Source organism: Plasmopara halstedii (assembly GCF_900000015.1).
Source record: "Plasmopara halstedii genome assembly, contig: Scaffold_2680, whole genome shotgun sequence".
Taxonomy (NCBI): Eukaryota; Oomycota; class Peronosporomycetes; order Peronosporales; family Peronosporaceae; genus Plasmopara; species Plasmopara halstedii.
This window is the reverse complement of record NW_020189586.1, coordinates 169873-180499: the sequence shown is the minus strand read 5'-3', so window position 1 is coordinate 180499 and position 10627 is coordinate 169873.

The following is a 10627-nucleotide window of genomic DNA, read 5'->3' as shown; positions in this document are numbered from 1 at the left end:
CTCGGTTGCTGAGGGCCTGGGATGTACTATCCGTGATAGCCGTGAACGTGATGTCCGAGTACAGATGAGGAAGAAGGGCTCTACCCGCGGGCCCCCGCGGGCCCCCTCGGAGACAGCGAGGCTGAGTGTCTTTCTTGTCATAGACACATGGCTCATTAAACAGATAATGTGTAAAGATGGTCCTAGGGACGTATCGGTGTCTAAATTACGCGAACCTCGTATGAGGCAACAGTCAAGTGTGAATTGCGGGTATTTATAACCTCTATGGGGGAGATTTTAACGGGATTTCACGCACCCTTGTATAAAAGGGTGGGTCACATAAGATGGTGTGACCGTACAAATGTGTGGTTACACCGTAACAAGAAGCCACTACGTGGCGAGACTGCCAGTAGTTATGCATATTTTTAACGGAAGAGTGCATTTGCCTTGGGTTAAGGTTTGGGTTCTCTTGGAGGTAGCGAATTGCGATCCACCACACCCATACTGGTTCTAGTATAGAACGTAAGGTTGGGGACCTTAGTAAGCTTCTTAGCAAAGATCTACGGCAGCTCCGCTGCAAGCTATCTAAATCGTGAAATAGCTGTAGACGAACGTGATGATAACCGAAAAAAGCATTGAGTATTTATGTTGCTAAGGAAAGCTTTGAGCCTGATGTAATCATTCGATTTCTTTACGCGAGAATCATACCCTCGTATCATCTAACTTGAAATAGCTATACTGTAGTTCAATCCAACACAAAAATTGCTGAGTTATCATCTTAAAAAAATTATCTTGCTAAGCAAGGCTGTAACGGGAATAGCATGTCCGAGTAATCACACTTTCCGAGGAACCCTTAGGTCAAATGAGAGGCCTCACCGCGGGTTACGCGATTCCGCGGGCTGTTGACTTCCGTAGAAGGGAGCAAAGGTAAAGTAACATTGTCTTTTATAGCTGATAGGCTTCTAACCTCCCTAACCTGATAAGTACTTCTGGTTCTGATATAACAGAATTTAGAAAGGAGTATACAACAATACAGGTGAATAGTCGATGTATGAAACACAAATTATGTGGCCCACACAAATATGTAGTAGGACCCGACCTACCTACTCGAAGGCGGGTTTACCCAAATACTTGAAATTTTCTTCAATTTTCTTCTGATTCCTCTCCAGGCTTTTCTTCATACTCTCTTCAGAATTTCCTTCAAATTCGTTCATCTTTCGTCCGACTTTTCGTCCGACTTTTCGTCCGACTTTCCTTCTTCCGCGCTTTGTCAAACTCTGTCCGACTCTTCCTTGTTTGGACATTTTTCCGAACCCACGTCATTTAGCGCATTTGCGCTATCGTGAACTCTATCGTCACGACGACTATTTCGAAAGACGTGGCGGTTCAACCTAAGAGTCTGACGAACCCTATTCTCAAATAGATGTTCGACTGATGTGTACTCGATCATTATTCGGCTTCTCGACGGAAGAAGAGTAAGGGACAGCTTCATTAAGTGAAGTCCGTCTAGGGTCTCTCATCGAACCCGCGAATGATACTGTGGCAGTCGCGACGAATACGCGTTCGAGACTCCCACGATTTATCGCTCGCTGGGTACTTCAGCCATTTAACCAGGAGCTTTTTCCGACCGCGGACGCTCCTCTCCGCCACCACGTTCCGACGCGATAGTTTCGATTCCCTTGTCGATCTAGAAAAGGTTCAGGTGATCGAAGCGGCCGTCACCTCTGCTTCTTCTTTGACTGGCTCACAGCCTTTGTCCACCTTAAAACTGCGCTTGACGAAGGTGAAAAAGCTTCCCTCACTGATGAACTAGCGGCTTATCGAGGTTACCGATCGAGTGTCGTCGACGTGACAACTCGTGAAGGATAATCGATAGGTCGCTCGCGAAGTTCGCGACTTTCCATGGCGTCATGGAAACTCGCCTGGGGACGCAATCGAGGATCGGACCCACCGATTGGTGCAGGCTCTGCAAGCTCTACCGCTTGCTGCGGCTGCTTTCGCTGATGATGCAGAGACGTCTGCCAAGTGATCTCGCTCTGTCCGAGTGTCCCCGATTTTTTCGTCATTCCGAGGGCGATGCTGAGGCGATAATTCCGATGGGCTCAGCCTTCGACCCTCGTGCCTAAGCCAGACCATTTTCGAACAAAACTGCGATACATCCAGGTTGCGAAATTGCGTCGTCGCGATGGTAGGCTTCAGAATCCATACGTAGAGCGTCGGGTGGGTTCTAAGCCAGCTTAGCAGGTCGGTAGTATACGCATTCCCATGGAGTGATACTACTCCGAATCGACCGATGAAGCGAGGTATAAGCTTCGAGCTTGCCAAACTGGCCCACCCCTATACAATCATCTGATAGGTTTTTAGTACTACGTAGTACATAATCCATGACAATAATAGACATAATGCCGTGACGACCTTGTCCATCTACGATACCTTTTGCAGATCGTGCGCATTCGCCATTGCGTCTGGCACCCGTGAGATCACTCATGATAAATGTGTCCAGGGCGTTCTTGTACTTAAAATTGACATGCGCATCTTTATTTAATTTGTTTGGGAGGCAACGATTTGCCGAGCTCCTCCCTCACTTACATTCGAGGCACTACCCAGCGCACAAACCGGTAATTGCGGGGTATCTTGAAACGGGAGGCGCAAACTCTTTGTCAAAGCGTTCTTATTACCTTTTGACATGGTCTGGTCATAGTTTACAAGAAAAGGGGTATTTATCACAGGTTTTGCGAAAGCAGCATGAACGTCGTTGACTATTGTTGAACCACCTTCACGATTGTCGTCCACTATTCATATAAAGTGGTGTACATTCAGTGGATGATTGAACTGAATTGTAAATAGCATACTTTACTAATTGTAACAACGAACCCATTCCGCGAGATTTCCGCAAACGTCTCACCACATCGCCAATCAATGCTGTTTGCCTATCGGTCGTCGAGTGTACCGCTGTGGACACATCCAAGCAAAAGTGAAACAATGTTTTCCAAAAGCCACTCATAGATCGTGCAACACCATTAGATACGGTGGCTTCTGGCAACAGAAATTGCAAAACACGTGTCAACGAACAATCTAGTCGAACCTTTGGCATCGGTGGAATCGCTACACGGAGCATTGCAAATCCTCTTACTGAGTTTGTAAACAAACACGAGGACTCTATTGTGGTCGTGCACATTCTCGGCAAATCTCAAGATAAGGCAAGACCGACTGACTTCCAACGGTCAGTAAGAAAAGGAAAAATATGCAGAGGCACTAGCGTGTGGCTTGCGCTCTTCACATGCTGGCAGAAATCGCGTATCGTGCCACTCACTTGTACATATGAGCCATCAAAATTGAAAACTGTATAAATGATAAGTCCTCTCTCCGCCTAAGTGACTGGCCATCTGCATATCTTTTGCCTCGTGCACTATCTTGTACTCCAAATCATCATTGTGGGGAACCACAATTCGTGGCCCGTTGCCACATGCAACTGATAATATACTTCCATATATAACGATGACGCCTAAATTCAAGCGACCAGGAAGCTTGTCATGGAATTCCAAATCACTCGATGACAGTGCTCTGATGATCAGATTAAATTGTTTATTCTCAATAAACGCTCGGCGTATCATATTGAGTACATTGCTTTCGATATAAGTGATATGAGCGAGCTCATAATCAGGATGACACGACGATCCGTCTGCAAGCACGATCAACTTCCCTGGCTTGTACGCGACGATGAAGTTGTATTCTGCGAAGATCAACAACCAGCGAACTATTTGCTGTGACAAGTGAGGTGATTGAACTGCATAACGCAAACTTGCATGATCCGGGTAGACGACAAACGGAGTTGAACCCAAGCGGTAAACACAAAACCTCACCAGAGCATATTTCATTACTCAAAGCTCCTTGTCGTGAACATGCTATTCCTTTTCTTCTGGCTTCAGCTGTCGCGATTGAAAGGACACGACACGATCGTGTCCTTCTAAGTCCTTTTGCAATAATGTACAACCGATTGCAAACTCAGAAGCGTCATACACCACGCTATAGGGCTTCGAATCATCTGGTAAAGCAAGCTATGGTGCTTCCATCAAGCTGTTCTTGATTCGAGTGAATGGATGACAACATCCATCGTACGTCCTTTTACAGTAAGTTTGATAGTGGGCGTAACATGCCCGCGTAGTTACGTAAGAAGCGACCTGGGCAATTGGAGATACCAATCCATTCTTTCCTCTTGGCTTGATTTATTTGGCGTCGGCCACTTCACGATTGCTTTGACCTTCTCAGGGTATGCACGAACACCGTGTTCACCAACATAACAACCGAGGACCGGTACTCTATTAGCACCAAAAATATACTTTGCCAGATTCGCTTGCAACGAATGTCATTGCACGGAGGTGCACCAAGTGCATTTCGTCGGCAGATTTTCCTTCTTCGTCATTCGAATTGACACAAATTTCGACAGAGTTACGTTTGTGCGAAGCATCGCAGTGGTCGAAACAAATGTGAGACCAATCGATTATGCGCTACTGGGGCAATGGATAGTCCCTGTGATATCAAAAGCCACACCATTAACATACCGGATGGTGCGGTAACATCCGTCGAAGGGACATCCTCTCCGCTCATCGAGATTTGATAATATCCATCTATCAAAAATAAGTACACTGAACCGCCGGACGCCTGGTGGATGATGACATCCTTACGCAGAATCGGCGTTTGCGCAGGGATCGTCTGCGCCTTCAACTTGTTAAATGCGTGAGCAATACGCCGTTTATCATTTGGTATACGTACGCAAAACGTCAGTGCGCTACGAGAACCCTTGATCTTCTTCATCAACCCAGCAGCTTATTTTTAACAAAGAACTCATCGGTTTACCTACTTTATTCCCGCGACAGTGGCCACTGTCGAAGCACCGCAAGCGTTGAACCAGGTATACAATCAATTTCTTGTCAAACTCCACCGTCGGGTGGAAGCCTAGAGAGCGAGTTCGCACTAAGGACGTCATCCTTGTATCCATAACATGTGAAAAATGAGAATCATTTTGATCCTTCAAAATAGTAGATCCTCTGTGGGACTTCACACGCCCCTAGCACCGATCATTCCTGACCTATAATCAAGGTAGTTCCGCTGAGTCGACCTTCGACCGTAGCAACACGACCTGCGCAATGTCATCACACTTGAGTTCGTGTACGAAGTCATCGTAAGTGACTCCTAGAGCTGCTTTAGCTCTTCCATCGTAGGCAACGGTGTCAAATGAACATGTATTCGTGTAACCTCACGCCCAGCCGTTGCATCCGCAATACGTGGACCAGCATGCATGTTATACTTCCATCTTGGGGAGTAGTACGCTGGACAAACTCACCCGCGGACTCAGCCGAATCTAGAGCGGGAGTATTAACACCAAGATCAGCAAATCCCTTTGATTTCTTTACATGTGTGTGCTCAACCACACAACGGGTGAAAGCATCACCTTTGCGGTAAGTTTACTCACTAATCCACAATCCGACTCAGCCACTGTGTTAGTAGAAGTATCAGCCACAGTTCATTCTTTCGATTTTCCATCACACACACATGTCGACAACATTTTTCTGTCTTGAGAAGGGCAACAACCGGTATCTCTTCCTCAAACATTTTTCTGTTGGTCAAATCACCATACCCATCAACAATTCATTTGTTTTCAAGCGGTCAGTTCCGGACACCGCTTGGTCTATCGACACACTTCCTAAGTGACCACCCGTGGCCACTCCATACGATTCCGTATCATCGGGGAATGCCAATTGCATGACATATACCAATGAGGTTTGTATCCTTTCCTGCAGTATAAGACTGTCTAGCACTTGAGCGCTTCTTTTGAAGCATAGTGAAAGTGGATTCATCACTCCAAAGTGTTCCACCTATGCCAGGAGATCTACTCCCAGCCATTTTCGACCCCCAACGGATCCATGGCTCGTGCTTCTCAAGCCACGCTATACCTTAAATCAGGTCATACCATTTGTCTATCTTAAGGGCTGTAAATACTTCCTTCGAGTTGAAGTCATCAAGCTTCACCTAAAGATCAGCCGTAATTTGTCTCGCGGTGGCATGACCAAGTTCGCTGAAATAAAGCCACTGCTTCTATCTAGTGCATCCAAAAATTCTAAACCGTTTTTAGCATTCTTTGCTTTCGCGCATAGTTGCGCTTTGCGCCAGAGTCTATCAAGACTGTAAACGGACAATAGTAACCCTTCAAAATTGTTGTGACCACGATTAGACCAATCCAATTTGTGTCGTTGACGAAGGGCAGCGACCCTTCAAGGACTCAACCCTCGTGAGTGGTTCTACCGCCACACTCACAAGAGTTTATAATTACCCCAGTAGACCATCCTGCGACTACTAGGCACCGCCATTTCCCGAATGCCTTGTGGTACTAGTATCACGTGATACGAGACCAGATCGACGAAAACCATTATGAAGATTTGTATTTCATGTGGACAATTACGGCGAATGTGACCGAATTGATGACATCCGGAGCAGCGAACTTGGTGCTCACGGAGTTTTCGCACTAAGGTCAATGGTTTGGAATTCCGGTAGCAGCAGTCACTGCTTCCTTCGGGTTGACCAATTGACCACATGCTTGACGCTGACAGTAGTTCTCACGCAATGCAATCATCATCGCATCTTCCAGAATTGTCAAGCTCTGTAGGGAGAATTACATTTTAGGAGGACAATTAGTGAGTCACTCCATAAACATGGTAATCACCACTCCTTCTAGCATTGATTAACTTGCCATGCTGGCACGAAGCTCACGGAGCTTCTGTACGTAGTCGAACAACGTGCCGTTGTCTTGAGCATGATAGAAACTTCGACCGTTGTCGAAACACCAAATTCGGTGGAAGGAACTTTGATTCCATAGCTTTTTTCAGCTCTTGCTATGTTGCAAAGTAGCCAAGGCGGTTGACTGTTATAGCCCAATCTTTCGCACGGCTATATATCTGCGGCATGGCAAAGACCACTTGACTACAGTCATCACAAATTTAAGCCATATGTCCAATTTTCGCTGCCGAAACGCAAAAATTTTATCCTCATTCCCAGGAGTAATTTTAACCTTGACTTTTACGTCCGTGTGTACCAACGGTGTCACTACCACTTGTGGAGGACCATACGCAGCAAAATATGTTAAGCGTTGAAGTATCACGTATTGATCCAATTGGAGCATATCGGAGACAGCGTGGTCTCCGATTAAATATCGCAGCTTCGCCACTCACTCCCACTGCGAGTGTGTTAGGAAAGAATATTTCTCTCTGTTGATCTAAGGACGACCACCGCCTGTGGCGTCCCATCATCCATCGATAAATCCATCGAAATAGTCGGCGTTGGAATGAATGCTAGTGCTATCAACTGCCATGCGAATTGCCCGACCGTGTACACAGACATTCTAAGAAAATCTTCAATCAATTGATACGCCTCACCGCGTGCTGTTCCCTTCAAGCGGGCCATTCACTTACGTAGAAGCGAGAAAAGGTTAAGTAACAATTAATTTTATAGCCAATACGCTTTTAGCCTCCCTAACCTGACGAACACTTCCAATTTATATACAACAAAACGGAAAGGTGATATACAACCATGCCGGGAGTTTAGTTGATAAGACACACAAATTATGCGGTCCACACAACATGTGTGGTGGTACCTGACCCACTACAGTAGCGTGGTACGGCTGTCTCGTTGAATCAGAGGCATAATTTAAATGAATGTAGGCAATCACACTAGCCAAAACATGGCGAGAGAAGGCTAGAAATTGACTTTATTTAGAAACTACAATTTTGCTTTGTATTCTTCTATAACAAGCCACCGCGATGGTTGAGAGACTAACATGCACGGTGCTACAAACTACAGCGACTGAAGTTATTGATCCGCGCACCCAGGTGTATATCATTGGTATGAATACTACTTCTGTATCTGGGAAAAGATCTATCTCCTTGTAAGTTAAGCCTTTTATAATAGCTCATTGAATCACTATGTGCACGATTCGATTCAGAAATTGCTCAGCCTATATCACGACATTACTTTCTGTCAAATGTATTAGATATAATTGTAATGACAACTTTATTATGTTTATGTCCGAGCAAATAATAATTTAGCTAAATATGCCTTTACGTAGAAGTATTAGTGTATCAGCTTCATTTCCCGGAACTCCAATACACTAAGAAACAAGCAATGTCAATGACCTATATAACTTTGTGTGCACATTAATATGCGCTGAAAATTTGATTTGAGGTCTCACACTATGAATTGGATGATGTGTCAATGCTATATCAAACAGATTGGCCCAGAATTTTGTATATCTTAGCACGATGGAACTATGTTATTTTCGTATTAGTTCAAATGCACAGTGAAATAATTTTTAACGTTTTATATATATATGATTTTAACCGTTTATTTTTATATACTTGGGATGTTGAGATAATGAGTGCCGTATATCTGCATCTTTTAGACATTATATTGTATGATCAAAGTATAAATTTACTTAAAATCGAGACTGTCATGTTATCCTTCGAATTATTTTATGTGTATTTTATCATCAGAATGATCCATTTGGACATCAATAAAAAATTGAACTGTTTTGTGATTAAATTGAATAATTCAATTGACCATCGACCAAAGATAATAATTGTTTTGTGACCTAATTGAGAGCGGAAATAAGCTAAGCTAAAAACGATGCAGTATATTAGCTAATATATGACATAGTAGTATCATTTATATCGTAACTAAAAACGATGAAGTATATTAGCTAATATATGACATAGTAATATCATTTATATCGTTGTAAAAACATAGCTGAATAGCAATTGCCATCGAATTGCTATATCAGAAAGACTGCACAATACGGTATGATAGAGCCGAGTAGTTTGACATATATCTCCATATAAATAATATTTAATTTGGGGAAGCATGGAAATAGGCCAACACAAAGAATTTGTAAGGAATGATCCTAGCCCTTAACCCCCCTATCTTAGAAGTGATACTCTTTGATGCGAAATTCTATATCTGATAATCGTATTTAATTTTTAGAATTGCCGATTGTCATAGTTCATACCATGCAGAGTACGGCTGACGCACAAGTAATTTTCCTCAAGCGTATGCTAAAGTGCTTAGAAAGGGTACGAGCACAAAATAATTTGAAGTGTGAAAACGCGCACATTAGTGGCCAACATCACATCAACCTTGAAGGCATACAGAAGTTGCCATGCGTTTTGCATAGGAGGAGTTTAGGACGCACAGGAGTTGCAGTCGTACGCTTCTACCGGGAGCAGAGCCTCTGAGGTGAATAACACCGTTAGTTTATTTTTTTGCCATTTCAAGCGTGTACATATTGAGAAAATATACTACATATACAAATACAAATGCTTAGTATATAATTGAATTCTATTTTTATAAATATGGCTTAAGTTTTTGACGTGCAGCCTGGAGCCAACGCAATCCTTGGACCCCTTCTTTTCGTAGTTCCGTCATCTACATCAACCATTATCATATTGCCTATGCATATAAACAATTAGACCATATTGTTACGATACTACTGTAACCAGTGATTCAGCGTTAAGTACACAGCGTTTCAATGCTCGCCCACACACACCCTCCAGACTTGTAAGTGTGTCATACCGAGGCTCATCTTAGTTTGTCGCTTGTGACTACGCTCAAATGTGTCTGCTCGCTGAGCAACCATATAGCCTTGCACCAACTCTACCCTCCGTAATTCCCCAATTTGGTCTCACAGAGCATACTTCCCTTGGTAGTACCCTCCAGTGCACCAAGCCAAATGGCTGAACAAGCCCTCAAAACCAAATTATTCACATTGACGTTATGGGAAAGTCTATAAGAGAATGCCATGTGCTTTTGAAGAGAAAGCTCCTAGTGACTCACCAATTCCTCACCCAACATCTTCGCTCTCACCCGGCGACACACGGTCGCGCTGTTCCCTAAGGAGAAAACACACGTGACAAACGGTCGAGCGGTTTGCCAAGAAGAGGAAACCTACTGCACGGAGACTTCTTGTTGCTCAAGTCTCGACCTCCGTTTCCAGGGTGGGGATTGCTTCGACACTCCGCCGTGAGGCTCAAGAAGATGTCTAGGTTGTAACTATCAAGATACACCTGGCTCAAGGGTCAAATTTTCTACCCTGTGAGCGTACGGTGCAAACCTCATTGTGCCTGTCCGTATAAACGTTCCGCTCACACAGAGCATAAAAAGCGTGAGGAAGTCGCTTCGCGAGCGCTTCTACTGCTTAAAATTTCCTTTAAGGATGAGTGCCACCCATATTAAGAGCAGTCATTAAAGTAAAACATCCCCTTTTATTGTCATAAAAAAGGAGTAAGGACCAATTAGAAACAAAATGATCTTGTGAATTGGGTGGGAAAACAAGCCAATCCTACTGTAATAAGAGCTACAAATTATCTCGAGCAAAGCAGATAGCGGACAATATCGTCATTTGATGTCCGACGTTGCAAGTTACAAAGGACTAACCGGGTATCCAGGTGACAAGCTATTACCTTTTCCTGCTGATTACAACTTAAATAGTCTAAAAAAAATGAAACAGCTGTAGCGGCTAACGACCGAGGGTCATTTCACCGCAAGCTCGATCGACTCCCACCAGTAAATATCATTTTAGGAGAGGCAACTCTTCCTTTTCTCG